The following is a 22348-nucleotide window of genomic DNA, read 5'->3' on the forward strand; positions in this document are numbered from 1 at the left end:
GAGATCAAAATGAAATTGCTTACCACTGATGGAGATTTAATGCCAGTAAGACTGAAAAATGTAGCTTATGCACCTGAATCAATTGAGAATTTACTTTCAAGCCAAGTGCTTATAAGAAATGATTATGCTGTATATCTTGATAAAGGAGATGAAGGTGAAATTATTCAGAAGAATTCTGGAATTAGTTTTAAATTGGATGAAAGAAATGGAGCTCATATTATGGACTTAAGTGAAAGGTCAGATGCTGTCAGACTGAAGGCAGAAAATGTGACCATAGGAGATGTGTTTATGCTTGGCATGTAAAGTTAGCACACAGAAGCATGCAGAGTGTTGAGAAGTTGCTAAAGGATTGTGGACTTGATGTTGTGCATTGTGATAAATCCAAGGAAAGATGTGATGTTTGTCTGAGAGCAAAAGGAACTGCACCTTGCTTCAGTGGAAAAAGCAGTGTGCATAATGAAAGGTTTTTGGAAACAATATTCAGTGATGTTGTTGGGCCTATAAAAGCTTCGATTGAGAGAAATAAATTTTTCTCAGTATTCACAGAGGCAAAGACAAAATATGGCACTGTCTATATGCTCAAATCAAAAGATGAGAGCCTTGATAAATTTAAAGAATATGTTAAAATTTAAAGAATATGTTGCCATGGTTAAAAACAGATTTGGGCGTGCACCTCAAAGCTTGATGACAGATGGAGGTGGCAAATATTGCAATATTTAATGTTGAAGCAGTTTCTGAAAGCAGAAGGGATTGAACACAAAGTGACTGTCCCATACACTCCACAGCAGAATGGGAGTGCAGAGAGACTTAATCGTGTGTTACAGGAAATGACCAGAGCAATGTTCATGCATTCTGGATTACCTAAAGGCCTGTGGGCTGAAGCTGTAAATACAGCAGTGTATATCCACAACAGAATACCTTCAAAAGTAACAGGAATTACTCTGTTCCAGGCTTGGTTTGGCAAGAAACCAGGACTTACGCATATTAAAACTTCTGGAGCAAAAGCCTATGCATATGTTCCTAGAGAAAATAGAGGGAAGCTTGATGCAAGGACTGAGATTGGATTCATAGTAGGATATCCCTCAGTGGGAAAAGGCTACAGAGTCTATGATCCAAAGCTGAATAAGACCAAACATTGTAATGTTGTGTTTGTGGATGACAGTAATTTGCCTAGAGCATCCTGTGTACCTGAATCTGATCCTGAGGTTACTGATGCTGCTGCTGAAGACTGGTATAGTTGGTTACCTGTAGTGACCACCGGTGAACCGGCAGGTCTACCTTCTGAAGACTCTACTGAACCAGAAGAGGAAATGGGGACCGCACTGCAGGGAGCAACAGAACCTCCATTCATTTTAAGACGATCAGAAAGAAGCACAAAAGGGCAACCACCACAGAAATATGGATACTGTGATACTGTGAGATCCATAGAGACTGTGAAACCTAGAGAAGAACCCAAGAGCTGGAAACAAGTGTGTGATCTACCTAATGAAGAAAAAGATAAATGGATTCAAGCAATGGAACAAAAGATACTATCCATTTATGAAAAAGATGTATGGACTCTTACAAAGCTACCTGCAGGAAGAAAGTCTGTTGGATGCAAATGGGTCTACAAAATAAAGTACAAAGATGATGGAACTATAGACTTGTACAAAACAAGGCTAGTAGCCAAAGGCTATTCACAAGAATTTGGAACTGATTATTCAGAGACTTTTGCACCAGTTATCAATAGTGCTACACTTAAAACACTACTGAGTATGGCATCATCTAGAAATAGAGCACCTAGACATTAAGACAGCGTTTCTTAATGGTGAGCTATCAGAGGAAATCTATATGGAAATACCTGAAGATTTTCAATTCCCTGGCAAGGAGAACTATGTTTTCAAACTCAACAAAGGACTGTATGGTGTGAAACAGGCCGCAAAAGGTTGGTATGACAAAATAACTGGACTACTATAGCAAAAAGGATTTGAGCAAGGTAAAGCTGAACCCTGCATGTACACTAGACTTAAAGATGGAGAATATCAATACATTCTGGTTTACATTGACGATTTGGTTGTGAGCTGCAAGAACAAAGAGGACATTAAAGACATTGTTGAAAAGCTGAACAAAGAGGTTGAAGTCAAAAGACTTGGAGATATTAAATACTATCTAGGAATACAGATTGAGAGACTCGAGAGAATATCTAGGAATACAGATTGAGAGACCTTTCAACTGTGCCAAAGACGAAAGATTATGAATGTTATAGAATCTCTTGGCATGAAAGATAGTAAAGAATCGAAGATACTTCTTGAACTGCATACTTGAGAGCTCAGGGTGGTCAACCACTCAAAGACATTGGAGAGTACAGAGAAGCTACAGGAAAACTCCTGTACCTGAGTAAAACTATCAGACCTGATATTACAGCTGCAGTCGGAATACTGAGCAGAAAAGTAAGTTCGCCTAATCACCATGATTGGAATGCAGTAAAGAAACTTGCCAGATACTTAAAAGGGACCATGGACTTAAGACTGATCATTGAACCTTCTGAGAATCCCAGACTAGTTGGATACATGGATGCCAACTCTGCAGAAGAATCATGCCATTACATATTAACCAGTGGATACTTGTTCCTCTACGGAAATGAACTTGTAGAATGGACTAGCAGAAAACAGACTATTGTCACGTTCTCAGGGTGCAGGCAGGCAGGAGTCCAAAGCCAGTCAAAGGTCAAAGTCCAGGAAGTCAAGCAGGAGCCAAGTCACCAATGCAGAATCACAAACCAGAATCAGAAGTCAATGTCCAAAAGGTCAGAGTGCCAAGAAAATCAAGCAGGTCAGGATCAGGAAGGAGCGTGGATGCAAGCCAGAGAACAGACTTGTTGCTTCCACAAGGTTACCAGGTCCTGGGTGGGAGCTATATGGGAGTCTCAATCATTCTGCTCCCTGGGTGGCAGTGACTCTGCTAGAACTCAAGGCTGAGAGATCTGAAGCATCAGCGTGCCTCATGTCTTTGCTCTGAAAGTTCTTTCCGGAGCCTGCTTTGAACTCTTGAGATGGGAGGAGGAGAGCTTGGAGGAGATTGATTGTCAACAGCTGACACTGGTGCCTGGTGAGTGACTGATGGGCCAGCTGCTGTTTGTTCAGCTGAGGAACTGGCTGGCAACTCTTCCAGGTCTGTTAACCCTTCCAGCTCCTCCTTGTCAGGGCTCATGACAACTATAACGACACAATCTACAGCAGAAGCTGAGTGTGTGTCAGCAGCCAGTGCCTGCAGTAAACTTGAATAGATTTTTCATCTGCTGAAAGACTCCAAGATAAAAGAACCTGTACCTATTGTAATGTTTGAAGATAATCAAACTTGTATTGCTGTATGTAAAGGGGAAACTAGAACAGCCAGAAGTAGATCTATTGGTATTAAATGTGAGCTAGTGAAAGATCTACACCAGAAGGGGCTGATTAAGATATAATATTGTTGTACAGAAGCTATGGTAGCTGATATACTTACAAAGCCATTACCTTGTGCTAGATTTGAACGTTTACATGAAATGATAAATCTAGTTGATGTGAATGTTACAGTGAATAATGAGTAATGACTATTGAATGTATAATGACTTTGACATTAGACATTGAGAAGAGGTGTTGGAAATATATATCTGTTCTGTATGTCCTTTGCAATGTTCTAAAGTTCCAGTCATTATAGGGTTAACACTGCGCCTGATTCCCTATTGTCTGCGTGACCTAGGAAGAAGATACTGATTGCTGTCAATCAAGGTCCAGAAGCAGGAAAACCTGTTTTGTTTGTTTGGTCATTTAGTCAGGTGACTAACTGACCAAACAGAGAGGTCAAGAAAAAAGACGAAGTGGTCTTCCATTAAGCACATGATCTTCTAGTATGAGGATGTAGTGTTTGTTATTTTCACCTCCCAGTATCCTTCCCCTGTAAAAATAAATATGTTTTTGCTTTTTCATGTTAAATGCCTCTCAATGATTATTTGATCCAGTGATCCATCGCACTGTCTGAGATAAAGAAATAGAATTTCAAACAGAATTTCCTAACACTGACCACATCCACTACTGTGTGTGTAAGCTTTGCTTGCCAGTTGAACTGGGTAGGAGAGAAGATCAAACAGAGATCCAGTTTGGAGACACAGAGAATAGAAGGCATTATACGTCAAGCTGGATTCCAAGAGTCGGTTTTTCTGCACCTTTTGAGTAGCTGATTCCAAACTGATCTACCATGTAGCCCCTCCCTATCAAGGCATTCTGAATTGCAGTGAGAATTCATAAGTGTGCCATTTCTATCTTTTGCATCATATTTCAAGGTCATGTCAAACTTCACTCTCTTGCTCTCTGAATACTTTTTGCTTCCTTTGGAGCAGAAATACCTCCTGTCGGAGCAACCTTGGCTCTCCTGCTCTCTGAATACTTCATCTAAAATCCCAGACCCTCAGCTGTATGTCTCCAGCTACTCTCATCTTCAGGGTGGTTCTTTCACACTCACCACCTGCAGCTTCAGGCACTGGCGATGAGGCCCAAATACTGTCCCCTCTAAGTATAGCAGGTGGGTTCCATCAGGGCTCAGCCAGGGAGAAGAGACAGCCTGGTAATCTGAGGACACCAGCTCTGCAACCACAATAATTATGCAGCATCAAGGGGTAGGCAGAGCCCTGTCTGTGTAGATTTATGAATGTACAACTCATGAGACAGCTTTTTAATCTCCAAAATTGCCTTAAAGCTCCCAACTGGTGAAAATACCATCACATGAATGGTAAACATCTGAATCCATCTTCTGAGAAGTTCCCACAGCCACACTTCTAGGGCTTCTTCTGACAACATATTTCCTCACTCACATTTTGTAAATACAAAGCATAAGGAGCAATTAAATGGCTGGAGAAAGATTACACAGCTGCTTTGCAACACCAAATAGATGTGAACCAGTTGAACCTGTGCAGACATGTTATACATCCACATGTTTCCAAGCACTTCATGGCTTCTTCCCAAAATGCAAATAGGAAAAACTAGCATCAGAAAGTGCAGAATGTCATGGGATGAAGAATCCCAATCCAAATAGGACTCCTATGGCTTTAAGAATTGCACAGAAGGGGGAGCATGGCATGAACAGCTTCTTCCTCCTTTGTAGTAATAAGCCAGGAAAAGCTGCACCTTCTAAAATTCTCCTCTTTGAAGGCCAGTCTCTGAAATGACTTACCACAGCTGCTTCCAGGGAGTTCCAAGAGAAACAGGGCTGATCTAGAGCAGAAGGAGGGAAATGGTAAAATGTGATCCAAACAGATTTTCCCCCCACTCAACCTCATTCCATGTCAGTCCTAGGATGATTCATATGCATCTGGAGCTCCATTACTTGCTCTCTTTCGCATTCTGTTTTATGGAAGTTCTTCATTATAATTATCTATATCCTCTTCCATAGACTAAACTACCTTAAGGTTCCTATGGATTCTGTGGTTAGTTCTGTTTTAGGCCTCTTCCTGATAGTAGTGGGTAGGTGCACCAGTGGCCCATCAAGTCCCTCCTAAATCTGAGTCTCACATCAACTGGCTCTAAGAGCCAGTGTGGGGTAGTGGTTACACTAGGATCTGGGAAAATGAGGTCAACTCCTCACTCTGTCATAGATGCTTGCTGGTGGCCTTGAGCCAGTTACACATTCTCAGCCTAACCTACTTGAGAGAATCGTCATGAAGACAAAATTGAGGAGAAATATGTAAGTTGCTTTAGGACCCCATTGGGGAGAAAGGTTGGGTTAAAATAAATATATATAAATAAGTATCTTTCAGAAACTAGCACAGAGACCATTGACTGTGTTCTAGATTAGACTTGGCTCTGATGAACTTCTGGTGTTTAGATTTGCAATGGGAAGGCTGCGTCTTCACAGAAGCCTGATGCTATCTGAAATCTGGTTTGCATCTACAAACACGTAACCCTAATTAAATGCAAGTCTACAACACTGTCTGGTTTTTCTCTCTCTATTTAAATGTGAGTGCTTTAATTAATATCTAGGTACTGCAAATTCAAAAACCTATCCCCCCACTCCATATTTATTATCAAAGTGGGTGAAGTCATATGAAAACTGCCTTTTTTCTTTTCTAGCAAATGAAAGTGTCAATAACATTTTTGTACTAGAACAAAGTTCAAGTCCAGTGGCACTTTTAAAACAAATGAAGTTTTATTTAAGTCATAAGATTTTGTGTGCACACATACTCATTTCCAAAGAAGTGTACTTGCACACAAAAGCTTATGCCTTAAATAGAACTTTGCTGGTCTTAAAGGTGCCAGTGGACTTGAACTTTGGTCTGCTGCTTCAGACCAACATGACTACTCACCTGAATCTATTTTTTGTACTGCATTTGTTTTTTTCTGGGCAGAACTGTGTTTAGAGGTGCTGAGTCCCTCCAGCCATCCCCCTGTGCTATACACTGGTCTTCATCTTAAGAAAGTTATACACCGCAGACAAATTTTAGGTGTTTCAATTATGCCCTAAGTAGCCTTTTCTCTTTACAACCCCACCTTTTTTTCTGCACGTAACTTGAGGAAGCCTGATAAAGGTTTGCATGAACTATTTTAAATTTTGATTGATTCCCCCCATATCTAAGAAGTTCAGGATGTAAGATTGTTCTTCTCACCCTGCATGGGAGCTGAATGATCCTCTGAATTTGCCCTAAGTCAGTAGCTGGTTCAAAGGCAGGTAATCACAGAGCAGGATTCACAAACATGGGCCAGTGAAGCTTCACTTACCACTGCACTAGCATGGTATAGTGGCCAGACTGCTGGACTATATATGGGAGAACTGTTCAGATTCCTACTCTGCCACTGAAGTTTGCTGGGTGCACTTGGGGGAGACTCACACACCATCAGCCCACCCTATCTCACTAGGTTGTTGTGAGGATAAAATAGAGGAGATGTGAATGATATAAGCCAACCTGGGTCCTCACTAGGGAGAAAGGTGGGGTATAAATAAATAAACGAAATAAATAAGTAAATAAATAAATACCTTGTTAGAGCAAGCTTTCAATCCCAATCTGAAGGGTTTATGCCACCAGCCAACAAATATAATACCCTTGTCGTTGAGGGACCACAGGGCCTGGCCAGCAAAGCCATGATAGGCTTCCTAAGTCCTGTGTTAGACTACTTTCATGACAGCAGTATTTGCAAGATGATTCTACCTCTGCAGCTGATGTCTGAACAGGTGGAATTCATGAGAACCAGAGTTTTCTCCAGATGGTGTCTGCTGGACTCCAATGCCTGGAGCTTGAGCTGAGTTTGCAGAAATGTGCATGGCCTTAAAGCTAGCACCACTGACTTCACAAGAAAGCATCTGGCAATGATTTGTCTCCTTTAAAAGCTGAGAGAGGCTTACGACTGAACTGAACCTGGATTCATTCATTGGTGTGTCTGGCTTTGTGCACCCATAGCACTTGTCCAAGTCTGAATCCTGAGGACTACAAAAAAGCTTTTGACCTTTGCCAAAGGTGTAAGAAAAGTAAAGGGATGTGCAGGGTTGAAAGTTAAAAGCAGTATCTAGGACCAAGAGCATAATGACAAGTTTCCTTCATTCTCCAGAAAGCAACCATGAGAATTTAAGAACACAGAAAAACTGGGTCAGAGCTTCCCCTTTGCTCATGATCTCTGACTGCAGTTCCCCACGCTGCAATGCACTAACCTGCCCAGGAGAGATGTGTCCTGGTATGCCATCTAGGACTGAAATTTCATTCGTTTCAACATCCAGCACATACAAGACAGGGACACTGTTATCATTCAGCATCTCTCCCCAGTTGTCCCCCTCGGACAAATTGCTCCCCCTAGGACAAAAGCAAAGGAGAAAATATCATTGTGAGTTCTGCCTTTAAGACCTGTAGTTCAATAAGACATACACTGAGTCCTGAGTGATATCTAGAAGCATCCTCCACTCATGAGGGCACCTTGCTTGTAGAGAGAGCCCTACCCACTCTACGACCTTCCACAAGCTTGCCACTCTTTACAATCTGAAATTCTAAAACTGTTCTCTGAGCCAGTGATGAATGATTTATATACATGAGGCCATGGATCATACTGGAAGAGTGTCTGCTTTGTATGCAGAAGGTCCCCAGCATCTCCTGCTAAAAGTAGTAGGAAATGTGAGACCCCTGCAGAGCCACAGTGAGAAAGTCAGTACTGACCTCGACAAGACTAATGGTATCACGCATCATAAGGCAGACATTGGTATCATGCAGCATAAGGCAGTTTTGTATATGTTCATGTGTTGTTAGCATGGAACTACCTGCACACAGTTCTTCTCAGGCTTGATCATAAGAGCAGCCTTGCTACATCAGACAAATGGTCTTGCTTTGAAACTGCACATCTTGAATTAAGCAGCAAATGTTTCAAATACATGGAGCAGGCGGGAATGCATGCTATCAGGACTCCTGGAAACTTGCTAAATGTAGTTAATGAACACTTCGTTCATTTTATGTAAAGAAAATGTTTACTATTTTATTTTTTTGCATTGAAAGTCTGTAGCTTTGCATTGAAGAGTACATAGTCATTGCCAGCCCAAGAGATTTATCAAGATTGTAAAGCACAAAGGATATTTAAATGATTTTAAGTCTAAGGTAATAAAGGAAGGAGATACCTTTATTGTTTCGCTTGGGTTGTCTCCTTCCTGGGAAGACCTGTCTTGAGAGAAAAGTGGCTGCATTTTGGGGCGTTTTCTCTCTACAACATACAGGATGCGTATTTCTAAACTGGACCAGGCCAAACACCCAAACTGCCCTGGTGGCAGAGGGAAAATGAGTAAGGAGTGCCTCAGCAGAGTGATCCTTCAAGCTAAAGCAAAATGTAAGTAAGGAACAGGAGGAGGACACTGTTCTGGGAGTCTGGCTGACTGATGTCTCCCCTATTACTATGGAGGGGACTTAACATTTCTGAATATTCAGGGGAGCTCAATGACTAGTTACCAAACAAGCCAAGCAGGTGTCTGTGAGCTAATTTTTTTTTGGGGGGGGGGGGCAGAATGAGTCATTTAGGATGTGTGACCATAATATTAACATTGTTTCAAGATAGCAGCTCAAATGAGACAGCAGCAGCTGCTATTATAAAATGATGGTGGCAGTTTTCTAACAAGGTCCTAATATGCTGTTAGTGAAGGCAAAGCAGCCACAAGTCACTAATTACTGTGCCATAATTAGCCCCAGATAACCCTGCTGTGCTTGTGACGTTACAAGAATTCATTTTGCTGCAAAACAAGTTCCCTTTTGGTGTGGATGCTTCACACTTGTAATGCTGCAAGAAGAAAAAGGGCTGCTGACTCAAAGCCAGTATGGCCAAAAAGCCAGGAGGGAAATCTCCAATATTACTCAGGTTTTGGTCTTAAATTTGTGTCCTGTGCTCACCAATTTTATCCTCCAGAAATAGTCAGAAATCTGTGCCGTAGGGGCAGCAAATAACATTTTTATTTAAAGCAAGATAATTTCTTGTGCTTAGCACTCTTCCATGTGCAGCAAGTCATTTTCTGGAGTCACATATATTATTCTAGAGTAGAGCCTGGTTTGGATCAGATGATATTAAAGTGAACTGGCTCCCTATGCATGGAGGGGAACAGCAGCATGCTTTCCAAACACCCCAAAGGGCTCTAATATTGAAATTGGACATAGTCGATTCCTGGATGTTTCCAAGCAATGAGCTCCATGTTCATGCTGCAACCAAGAAGTTGGCCCCTTCCCAGTGTGCCACCTGTCTAGTTGCAGATGGCAGCACCACCTAAAGCAGGACATCTGAAGATGACCAGAGTGGTCAGGTAGGTTCCTAGAGGTTCACCTATATGATGGTAGCAAGGGACTCAAGCCCATCCTGGACTATGAAAGTTCAGAAAATATTTGGATGTGGACTCCTAGTCAACCATCTTGCTATCTCCAACTTGGGTATCATAAGTTTTCTGTATCTCTGTCACTCTGGTTTTCATTTACCTTATTTTATAGTATTTATAGTCCACCTTTCTTAAGTTCATTTAAGGTGGATCATTAGCCTGTTGGGCCGAACACAACCCCATACTTTTGGCCATGCTCAGTCACCATCTAGAGAAAGCAAGGACAACTGATCTTATTTTGCAGACTTTGAAACTAATCACTAGGAGCTAACAATGCAAGCATAAGATTCATCAGACTGCATTCCAGTGGCTGAGCCTACTCCAAACAGAGAAAGTCCAAAGAGAGATGGATGGTCAGCTGCTCGCTCCCCCCAATACCTCCAAAAAGTTGTATAAAAGAACAGCATCAGATACCTCAAGCATGCTGAATGACACAAAGCTGTGGCTGGTTTTATATTCCCTTTGTCACTTTGTCACTGAGAGTCACAAGGTGTTAACTGAAGCTGAATCCAGATGCTGGAGTAATAAACAGAGCCCACATTGGCAGTTATACACAGAGGTGCAAAATGATGAAGCAGAATGATGCAAAATGATGCAGATAAGCAAAATGATGAAGCAGGATATCTTAGGGTATGCCACCCACCCAAAAGCCTTGGGGTGCTTTTGCATGCTCAGGTCACAGTGAGAGCTAGGATAGCCTTTCACAAATTCCTCCTAATGTAGCCTGAAGAGACAAGGCAAAGGCTGGCACATAACATTGGAGAATCTCTTTGCTGGAAGTGGGGAAGAGATGTCAATGGGAAGGAGGACCATAAAGAAGCTCTGTGGCAGCAGGGAGCGGATATCAGCACCAGAATGAGAGGATCATTACTCCGCACACACAGAGAGGCATACAGCCAAGCCAACTGCTGCAGTTCTTACCATCTGTGTAAACTCTGCCATGTTTGTCCAGCTCCGTGTTGACACTTTTTACCCTCCCACTACTGCTCCAAACCTGCTGGGACACAGAAATCAGCACAAGACAATGCTTACCACAAAATTTCTAGGCTCAGCATCAACCTCTTACCCTTATCTCTCAAGGCCTAGATCGGTATGACCCCCATTGCTCTGTTGGCAAGACCAGGAAGAGAAAGTTGTGGCTCCTCCAGGAACGAAAGTGCAGGCAACACCAGGAGAGGAAGGCTACTGTTGATACCAAACAAGAGTTAATCCTTAAAGAGATATAGTTACTGTATCTCCTTAGGAGGCCAATGACAATCCATACACATGTATGAATCACAGATTGGCTGCACAGTAGTTCTATAGACGGAATTTCTGCCTGTGGAGTATGACTTTCTCATTTCTCACTGCAATAGATGGGGGGAGGCTGAAAATCACACAGGAATGCTCAACTCGATCAAATCCATGATTCATCCATACTCCAGAAGTATAATTGACCTCTGAAGATTCTCGACCCTACTGATTGTTATACAAACTTGCATATGTGAAGCAGAGACAGTATTTCTGCACACAAGCCATTTCAGTGTACAGAGTCTGCAGCTCTATCCCATCTTTGTAACAATTCCAGAGCACTGCCTAGGTAGTGTGTGGGACAGCGAAGTCTAATTATTGCACCTCCAGCACCTCCTGTTTCTGCCCCCCTTCCAAGTGATGGATGAGAACAACCTTATGCCTTCCAGTAGGAGATATCTGGACCAGCAGTCTGTGGCACAAGAGACAGGAGTGTTTAACACGAGCAGTCAGCTCTCAGGAAAAACAGAGGAGGAAACCATTTTCTTTGCCATCTACTTTGAGCTAAAACCAATGTGAGCTTATCTTTTCAGCTGAAGGATTTCAGGTTGCATGCCCATGAAAGGTCTTTGCTTGTCAACATGGAGAGGAGGTACAAGTAGCAATTAACAGTAATCGTCCCAACATGCAACAGTGTACCATGTCCAACCTCAAGCACTTCTAAGTCTCCCCATCCTCACTCTACTCTAATCTTTAGGGCAGGGGTGGGAAACCTTTTTTATGCCAAGGATCATATGGATATTTATAACATCATTTGTGGGCCATAAAAAATTACCAACTTAAAAAACAGTGCTCCGCCGAGGAAAAACTATTCAGGCCAGCAAAATTAATGCAAATAATTGTTTTTCTATTTGAAGTCATGTAGGGAGAGCCTAATTTGGCACACACACACACGGCCCGCCACCCTAGGCAAATGCATAGGTTCAGGGCTTTTTTACAGAAAAAGCCCAGCAGGAACTCAGTAGCATATTAGACCACATCTTCTCTAATATTAGTATATTAAGTCACACACTCATTAGCATATTAGGCCCCACCATCTGGTATAATCAAGTGCAAACTGAACAGTAACTTTTCCAGGTCCTGCAGCAATTCTGGCCAGCCAGCCAGGCCCCAGGGAGGCTGCTGCACAGTACTTCTGGCCCTGTGATCACTGCCTGGCCCTGGGGAGGCTGCTGCACAGTGCAGTTGGGCCTCACGATCCTCGCTGGCCAGCCAGGCCCCAGAGAGGCTGCCACTTGGCTCGGTTCAGCCCAGCAATCCCTGAGGGCCACACCAAGTGACCTTGAGGGCAGCATGCGGCCCTCGAGACAAAGGTTCCCCACCCCTGCTTTAGGGAGAAAGTGAGATTGTGTTGGAGCAACTGGATATTCTACGTACTGGTCTCAAATCTCAGCTGACACGCTAATAGGAGTAACTGAGACAACTGCTCTGCCATCATGGTGCAGGATATGTTGGTGGCTGAAACACAACTGCCAACAGTTCCCCAAATCAGGTTGGCACCACTCTGCAGGAGAAGAGGGAGATGAAATGAGAAAACTGATGCTGGCTCGGTTTCAAGAGCCCAGGAATACAAAGCCACTGCCCAGTGTGAAATACTGCTCTCCCTGGGATTGGCTGATCAGTCAGAACCATGGAGAAGAAATATCAGGACATGCCAAGTCCAGGAAGAAATAAGGGTAGCCAATAAAACACAAGAGGCTGTTCTGAGTCTGTTCTGCTCCAAGATCCCAGAGACTATGAAAACAAAATTAGAAAGAGAGTTTCATTCTAAAACTATAAGGAGAAAGAACATTTGATCTGGAAAGAAAGGAATCACTTTGCAGCTTAAGATCTTTTTCACATGGGTTCAATGCTGTTGGGAAATATTCATGTACTTTCCAGGTTTTTTTTTTTTTTTTGGCTTTTCTGCAATTTTTGCCAGATCTGTTTTGCTGTGAAGTTTTGAGAAAGATTTTGTCAGATCTTGGCAGCTAAGCGGGGGAGACTACCAAAGGGATCCAGGGGTGCTCTGCAGATCCAGGCAATAGTAAACCACCTATGAATGTCTCATGCCTTGAAAACCCTTTGGAGTCATCTTAAGTCAACTGTGACTTGACCACCAAATAAATAATCCTCTGTACTCACAGCTTTAATGTTTCAATGAAATGCAGAGATGTGTTCTCGTTATATCTCCAAAACTAAAGTGGCTAGAAAGTTACTTTTTAAAAAAATGAAAATCAGAATTCAGAGAACCTGATATAATGATATTCACTTGCCAATAAAAAAAATGGTGGTGGTGGGATGGCTGCTGTCCAGGGACTGGGGCAGGGAAAACTGCCACATGGAAATCCTGTTGCTACTTCATTGTATTGGCAACTGAAATATCAGCAAGCAAACCATGTAAATGTGTCTCTGTGTGAACAACACACAAGTATTAGTCAAACAAATTTTGAGTCCAGTAATATCTTTAAGACCAACAAAAATTTATTCAAGGTGACTTCCTAGATTTGGAGAATGCTGAGCTGACCTGCCTCTCTAAGGGGGGCAGACTGGAGCTTCTGTTCGGAGTAGTAAAGAGCAAATTTTTGCCTTCTGCCTACTTTTCTCAGTGAGAGATTAGTCCAAGATATGCACAGGAAACTTTGAGGTGATTTACCTTGGCTAAAAGGGAGTCCCGGGGGGGGGGGCTCCTTTGAGGGATCCCCGGAGAAGAGTTGCATATTCATCATCTGCAGAAGCTTAGAGTCATTTATTTGACGTAAGCTTGACAAGATCCTAATCTTCTTTGAGTCTGCTAAACATCTGATGCTGTATGAGACCAGTGTTGATCTGGATAACCTTAGAAAAAGGTACTGATTGTTATCTACCATTCCGGGTCTATTTTAAAGCAAACAAAATAATATTAGAAGGTGGGAAAGAGAAAGTTTGAAAGCTTGGAAGAAGAAGAGGAGAAGGGGTGAATTTTGGATTTTATTAAATTAAGGACAGTGTTAAAAATTGGAAAGGAATTTATTGTTTTGTCTACCTGTGGTCATGGAGTGAAAACACCATCGTCAGAGATCTGCAGTTTCTACAGTCAACACAGGAAATACGTCAAGTATCGTGAGACTTTGTTTCCAGTGAGAACGAGACTTTGGGCAAGCAAAGCAGGAAGTAACTATTGAAGAAGTAGACCTACTCTAGGATTGTATTACCATAGAAAAACATCAGTGGCCATTACTGGGAGGCTAAATTTTAAAAAAATTAATATCTGAGCCTGGGAAGGTCGGAGGACAGCGAAATTAGGCTCATTTGAAAGGGCAAGTTCTAATCTATCGAACCTGATAGTTTAAATTTAATTTGGTGATATAAAATTTTTCACTGTTTTTTTAATGCCAGAGTCAAAGGTAACCCGTGCAAGGGCTGCCTCATTGGAGAAGATGCAAGATCAGTTGGAAGCAATGGAAGCTAGGATGATGAAAGGTGGAAAAGATGATAAATGCTTGCAAAAAAGAACTTAAAAAAGATATTGAGGACTTTAAAAAAGAAATGGAAGAGCTTAGAGTAAATTGATGGAGACACAAATACGTCTGAGAGAAGAAGTTCTTGAAGAAGAAGGGACAGACTTAAAAGAACATGTAATAAAAATAATTGCTGATTTCTTGGAGGAAGATCCTGAAGGGACTAGAAATATGTATGATTATATATATATATATATATATATATATATAGTGAATTAATCATATGCCAATAAAAATAACTTACCAAGAGATGTGGTTATAAGATATATGACAAAAGAAATGGTGAGGAAAATTTTGAATAAAATTTTTGAAAAGACATTGATAGTGGGAGGAAGTAGAGTAAGAATAATGAAAGAATTGCCAAGACAAGTGATAAATGACAGGAGAACATATAAAAAATTAACAAAAAAACTACGTGACAATGAAATGAGGTATAGATGGATAATACCTGAAGGTATGAGCTTTGAGCTACAAGGAAGGAGGATTACAATTACAAATACACAGGAGCTGCGTAAATTTTATGAAGAGAATAAAGAATTTGCACCATGATGGATTATAAATTATTATCTTGGAATGTAAATGGACTAAATTCACCACAAAAAAAGAAAGGCAATATTTCATTGGATTAAAAAACAAAACTGTAATATAATTTGCTTATAAGAAGTTCATATTAAACAAAAGGATTATAAATTTTTGTGGACTAAACAATTGGGACTGGAATTTTTTTCATTGGCCGAACAGAAGAAAAGGGGTGTGTTTTTTTATATTAAACAAGAATTGGATCCAAAAATAATATTTAAAGATAAAGATGGAAGATTTGTGGCAGTAGAAGTAATAATAAATGCGAAAAAAACCTTATTATTGGGACTGTATGCACCAAATGGTGCAAAGGATGGTTTTTTTTAAAAAAAAATCATAAAACAACTTGATGAAGTGACATATGACCAGTTTATGATTATGGGAGACTTTAATGGAACAATTCAGAATACATTGGACAGATCTGGGAAAAAAAATAACAATAAAGAAGGAAAATTGCCAAAATCCTTCTTTGAACTGGTTAAACAAGAAAACTTGGAAGACATACGGAGAAAATTTAATCCTGAAGTACGAGATTATACATTTTTTTCAGCAAGACATAATACTTTTTCTAGAATTGACATGTTATGGGGAACAAAGGACTTAAGCCTTATAACTAAGAAAATAGAGATCTTACCGAAGATAGGTGCAGATCACAACCCAATATTATGGATTACAAAATTGTCTAAAAAAGTAAGAAGATGGAGATTAAATTAAGATTTACTACAAAATAAAGAATTAGTGACATCTCTAGAAAATGAAACTAAAGCTTTCTTCCAAATAAATGATAAAGATGATATAGAATTTCAGATGGTGTGAGATGCTTATAAAGCCGTAATGAGAGGAATATTGATTACATTAAACAATAAGGACAAAAGGGCAAAAGAAAAACAGGTGTTGGACATTCAAAATGAAATAAAGAAAAAAGAAGGGGAACTGAGGAAAAGGCCAGGGAAAAAGAAAATTATAAGGGAGATTACAATACTACAAGCACAAATGAGACATTTGTTAAATAAGGAATTGGAATGGAATTTGAAAAAATTACAACAGAAGTCCTTTGAGGGAGCGAATAAACCTGGAAAGTATTTGGCCTGGCAACTTAAGAAAAAGAGAGAAAGTAAAATTATTAATAAAATTGTGGTTGATGGAAGAGAGATGGTAGATTAAGGAGGAATAAAAAGAGAATTTTTCAAGTACTATGCTAAATTATTTAAAGGTGTTAAAGTAAAGAAGGAAAGGATGGAAGCGTATTTGCAAAAGTTTAAAATAACACCCTTAACTGAATATATGAAATTTTTTTTGAATGATCCAATTGAAAAAATAGAAATTGAAGCAGCGATTAATGCAATGAAAATTGGAAAAGCACCTGGGCCAGATGGATATATGGCAAAAAAATGTAAAATTTTTAAAGAATTAGTACTGAAACTTCAAAAATTGATGAATATGATAAGAATAAAAGGGAAAATACCAAATACATGGAAGGAAGCTGTAATTTCTTTGATTCCTAAGGAAGATAGAGATGTCACGAATGTAAAGAACTATAGACGAATTTCATTACTAAATAATGACTATAAGATATATACAAGAATTTTGGCAGAATGACTTAAACAATATTTGATAAATTTCATAAAGGAAGACCAAGCGGGATTTCTCCCTAAAAGGCAAATAAGAGACAATATTAGAACTGTTGTAAATATTGTAGAATATTATGAAAGACATCCAGAGAAGGAAGTTGCATTATTCTTTGCGGATGCAGAGAAAGCTTTTGACAATTTGAACTGGGACTTTGTTTGCAGTAATGGAGAAAATAGAGTTGGGGGAAAACTTTATAAGAATGATAAAGGCAATATATACTGAACAACGTGCAAGGTTATGTATAAATGCAGATCTTACAGATGAAATGATAATCAGCAAAGGTACAAGACAAGGTTGTCCACTTTCACCTTTGTTGTTTATAATGACTCTTGAAATTTTATTGATGCAAATACAAGATGATAAAGAAATAGAAGGGTTGAGAGTTAAAGGATTTATTTACAAATATAGAGCATTTGCAGATAATATAATGTTTATAAATGAAAATCCTACACAAGTAACACCTTTGTTGTTAGCTAAAATACAAGAATATTTTAGCTAACAACTGGCGGGATTTTATGTTAATAAAGAAAAATCAAAATTTTTATGTAAAAATATGCAAGTAAATAAACAAAAGGAGTTGCAGAGACTAACAGGATGTGAAGTTACCTCTAAAATAAAATATTTGGGTGTGGAAATAACAATGAAGAATACTGACCTGTTCAAAAATAACTATGAAAAGCTATGGCGTAAAATGGATGAAGATATGATAAAATGGAATAAGCTTAACTTGTCATTGCTTGGAAGAATAGCTGCAATTAAGATGAATATTTTGCCGAGAATAATGTATTCAAACTATGTTTCAAACTATTCCAATTGTGAAAGACAGTAAACAATTTAACAAATGCCAAAGGAAGATCTCGGAATTTGTATGGGCTGGGAAGAAACCAAGGATTAAAATGAAAGTTTTAATAGCTGCTATAGAAAGAGGAGGATTCCAATTATCAGATTTAAGATTATATCATGAAGCAGTTTGTTTAGTGTGGATAAAAGACTGGGTGATGCTGTTGAATAAAAAACTTTTAGTGTTGGAAGGTCATGGAAATAAATTCGGCTGGCACGCTTATATGTATTATGGGAAGAAAAAGATGGATAGTTTTTTCTCTCACCATTATATAAGAAATAATTTGTTGAATATTTGGATGAAATATAAGAAATATGGTGATGAAAGAAAACCATTTATGGATAGTGCCAGAAAATGATAAAAATAACAGCTGCGACAGGTGAGGAAAAATGGCTGTCATACAATCAACTATTAAAAATACAAAGTGGCAAAATAGAATTGAAAACTGCTGCGGAGTTGAATAACAAATGCGATTGGTTTCAAATGCAACAAATAAAGAGTTTGGTGGAAAATGATATTAAAACTGAAGGAATAAGACGAGAGCAAACAGAAATGGAAAAAGTTCTGCTTGGAGATAATGAAAAATTAATTTCAAAAACTTATAAGTTACTTTTAAAATGGTCTACAGAAGATGAAGTAGTGAAATCTCAAATGATAAAATGGGCAATAAATGTAAATAAAGAAATACATATGGATACATGGGAATATTTATGGAAGAACTCTATGAAACTTTCAACATGTCAGAGTATTAAAGAGAACTGTTTGAAAATGATGTATAGATGGTATATGAATAACAAGATGCCAGACAGATGTTGGAAATGCAAAAAACATGAAGGTTCTTTCTACCATATGTGGTGGACTTGTGAAAGAGCAAAAAAGTATTGGCAGATGATCCAACAAGAAATTTCTAGGATCTTGGGATATGAATTCAAGAAAGCTGCAGAGACTTTTCTGTTGGGATTACAAATGGAAAAATTTCCAAAAGAAGATAGAACTATAATTTGGTACTTGCTTTCAGCTGCTAGGACATTATATGTGCAGTTATGGAAGCAAGAAAAAATACCAGAAAAATGAGATTGGATTGTAAAAGTTATGACATGGAGTGAGATGGACAAATTAACAAGAACTTTAAGAGACTATGATTTAGAAGATTTTAAAAGGGAGTGGAAAAAATTTAGAAGTTATGTAGAAGACGAGTGGAAAGTAAAAGGACTTTGGACAATTTTTGATAATGATTAAACTTTAGAAGAAAGAATATTAATTTTAGTTCTTAGTAATTAAGGGTACCTTTTAATGTTAGTATTTTGAGTAAATAACACTGGCGGGGGTCAAGTAACGGGGGGAGGGGTGATTAGAAAGAAGCATATGGGATAGATGAAAAGAAGTTATTAACGGAAGTACTCTGACTTTGTTTGCTCTCACAGTGAGAAAGCAACCTACACTCAGAACCACCATGGAAAGTGGGAAGAGTAAATGGAGAATAAGAAAATCCTAAATACCAAAAGCAGCAAAAAAGGAAACCAGAACTGTTCAACAAGGAAGTATCAGACAACCTGCAAAATTCAAGTACAAAGCTCACACTGCTAGAGTACATTAAAGGGACAATGCTCCCTTCTGGTAATTCTCACTCAGTCTTCTCTTGGGTACATTGTTTATTCTTTAGTTCTTTTGTCATACAGGCAGTTTCCAGGGGGGAAAATGTTCAATATTCCTGAGAGTTTCTTCATAATGGAAATATAAAATTTTACATTAACATCAGAATGCAGTTCTAAATTTGACATTCCCCTTACAATATAGCAAAAGGGAGCCGCACCTTTTGCCTGCAACATATTCAATAACGGTTTTTCCTTCTTTTATTCATTACAAACCACTTTAGCCTGGATATAACTGCAAACTTGAAGAGTACAGGGTGGGCTGGTGTTAATTCTTGACACCGTGGAATCAGCAATTCACACTGCATATACTTCTAATACATGTGTGAATTTCTGCAAGACTGGCCTCTCCTTTTCCCATAGTAAAAGACTCCAGTGAATGCAGACTGATTAAAAGACCTGCAGTCTACTCTAATGTCTTTGAGTTCCTCCTAATTGCCCAGCCCAGTAAACCACTCATCAGCTGCGAAAAAACACACAGCCCTGACTGGTATGGAACATCCAGGCCCTGTAGCAGAAGCCAACAACTGGGAGGACTGAAGGGAGACCATTGCAGATAAATTATTTAAAAGATTCTGGATTGAGGTCTAAAGTTCAACCACAGAGAGATTCAGACAGGAGTATTTGCATACAAATATTAACTTTTAAATGGTAACTAATTGGCTTGCTAGCTTATAAATTATCTGAAAAATAAGAGGCACACAGAAGCCTACCTATTATTTCCATATAACAAATCTGCACTCCTGACTTTCTCAGAACTTTATCCCTTGAGCTACTGTAACAACTCCCATCATCTGCTCAATTCAGCTACCAAAGTGGGGCCTCATGTATCATTAAGATAAATGGCATAAGCCTGTTGTGCAGCTAGATTGCTGAGGAACATTACATTTATTATTCTAGAGACCAGCAGCCTCCTCCGGGTGGCCTTGAGTCATTTGGCCTGTCAGCCCATTTGCAAAAGGTTTCCAATGCCTCATCTTCTAAAAAGAGTTTGAAAAAAGAGGCAAGGCTTTCAGAACACAGGCCAGAGAGGGAAAGCGCCACCATTAACTGAAGCCGACCCTAATATGTTATTCATTTCCCCACCACGGAGGAGAAGCGAAGATCAGTCTGAGCACCAGCTCACCTGTGTAGAGGGGAAGGCAGTTGGTGCCGCCATAACTAACAAATCTGACTCCAACACTGGTGTAAGTTACCAAAGGGAATTCGCTCAACTCCTGATACACAGCGCCGATAGAGCCCGAGCCCCCTGGCACCTGGGAGAGAGGGGAGCCGTGTATCTCATGGCCCTGTGACAGCAGCAACCAATTATTCAGCAGACATTTCCCTCCCCTCCCCCCGTTTTCTGACGACCCTGAAGCGGGAGGGAGGGCCTCCAAACCGGGGGATCCCCTGCCCCCACCTGGGGATTGGCAACCCTACCCACAGCTTTTCCTGCTTTCCCCCCTGTTCCCCAACACTCCCCGCAGCGCCCCCACCACCGCCTCTCTTGCATGGTCCAGCCTGCAAGCCATGAGGCCTTTCAGAAATTATTGTCCGAAGCAGTCGTGGAAAAACAGTCCTGAAGCCTCCCAAGGCGGCCAGAGTGGCTCAGTCTCCGGAATGGCCAGCACTGTGACAAAAATAGCCGAGAGCTGGCTGAGACTGGAAAAGGCAAGCGAAACGAAGCTAGACAGGGACACCAGGCCCTGCCTTCGACTTCCTGGTTCCTGGAGGAGCGGCTCTTCTCGACTGGCCATGCCTGGCTGGGAGAAATGAAGGCTCTTCTTTTTCAAATGCCTCGATTAATAAGCTAGCGCCCAGCTTCTTTTCTTTGAATTCTTCGAGTTCAGCCAACATCAACTGTCAAGTAAAGGAAGGGAGCAGGTTCTACTTTAGGGGCCCTTAAGGACTGCTATTAAAAACTAAAGGGCCAGGGGCTTCAGTTTCTGGCCTATTTGTAATTATAAACACCATATAAGCTAATGAAAATCAAGCATACTCGTAAATGCGCAACCCCAATCTGTGTTGCTTTTTAGTTGCACAGGGAAGGCAACTAGATGACCCCACAGACACCACCACACTTTAACAACGAAGGATTGTGTCTCTTCACCCTTAAAATGAAGCAAAGCATGTGCAGTTTGTGTTTGTCATGCATTTCTCCTCAGCCTAGCAAGATAAATTGAATCCAGGAAGACAACCAAGCTGTGTAAGGATGTGGGGCCACATGCAGCAGCTCCAAAGGAAGCTGAGAGGCTGAATACAGCCCTGGAGGAGCTAAGGATAGCCACAGTACTCAAAAACCAGAGCAGTGCAGGTGATAGTCTGGACCTGAAGGTTTTATTCTTGTTTAGTTAACTGCCCTTGAATACATTACTGTTTGGAGTTTAACCCACCAGGCACACTTGCAAGGATAGAAATAGATTCAGGTGGGGTAGCTGTATTGGTCTGAAGCAGCAGAACAATGTTTGAGTCCAGTGTAGGGTTGCGAAACCCCAGATGGGCAAGAAAATAACAAAACACTGTGTAAATTACACACTTCAAATAAACGCTTTACATTCTTTACTCATACATCACTTATTATGGTTCACATCAGTTGCTCTTAACCCAATAACTGAAAGGTGGGGGCAGGGTATCCCCCGGTTTGGAGGCTCTCCCCTCACTTCAGGGTCATCAGAAAGCAGGGGGGGGGGAGGGAAATGTCTGCTGGGCACTCCATTATTCCCTATGGAGATTGATTCCCATAGGGTATAATGGAGAACAGATCTGCGGGTATCTGGGGCTCTGAGGGGGCTGTTTTTTGAGGTAGAGGCACCCAATTTGCAGCATAGCATCCGAAGCCTCTCCTGAAAATATCCTCCAAGTTTTAAAAAAGATTGGACCAGGAGGTCCAATTCTATGAGTCCCCCCACCAAAAAAGATGCCCCTATCCTTCATTATTTCCAATGGAGGAAGGCATTTAAAAGGTGTGTGGTCCCTTAAAATGTGATGGCCAGAACTCCCTTTGGAGTTCAATTATGCTTGTCCCAACCTTGCTCCTAGCTTCACCCCCAAAGTCCCCA

General features: G+C 40.4%; 1 pseudogene; it reads right to left on the minus strand.

Annotated features, from left to right (window-relative positions):
- Window positions 1-716: 716 nt before the first annotated feature.
- LOC132572033 (acylamino-acid-releasing enzyme-like) lies at window positions 717-21046 on the minus strand (annotated as a pseudogene).
- Window positions 21047-22348: the final 1302 nt, after the last annotated feature.

This window comes from Heteronotia binoei, chromosome 5, assembly GCF_032191835.1.
Source record: "Heteronotia binoei isolate CCM8104 ecotype False Entrance Well chromosome 5, APGP_CSIRO_Hbin_v1, whole genome shotgun sequence".
NCBI lineage: Eukaryota > Metazoa > Chordata > Lepidosauria > Squamata > Gekkonidae > Heteronotia > Heteronotia binoei.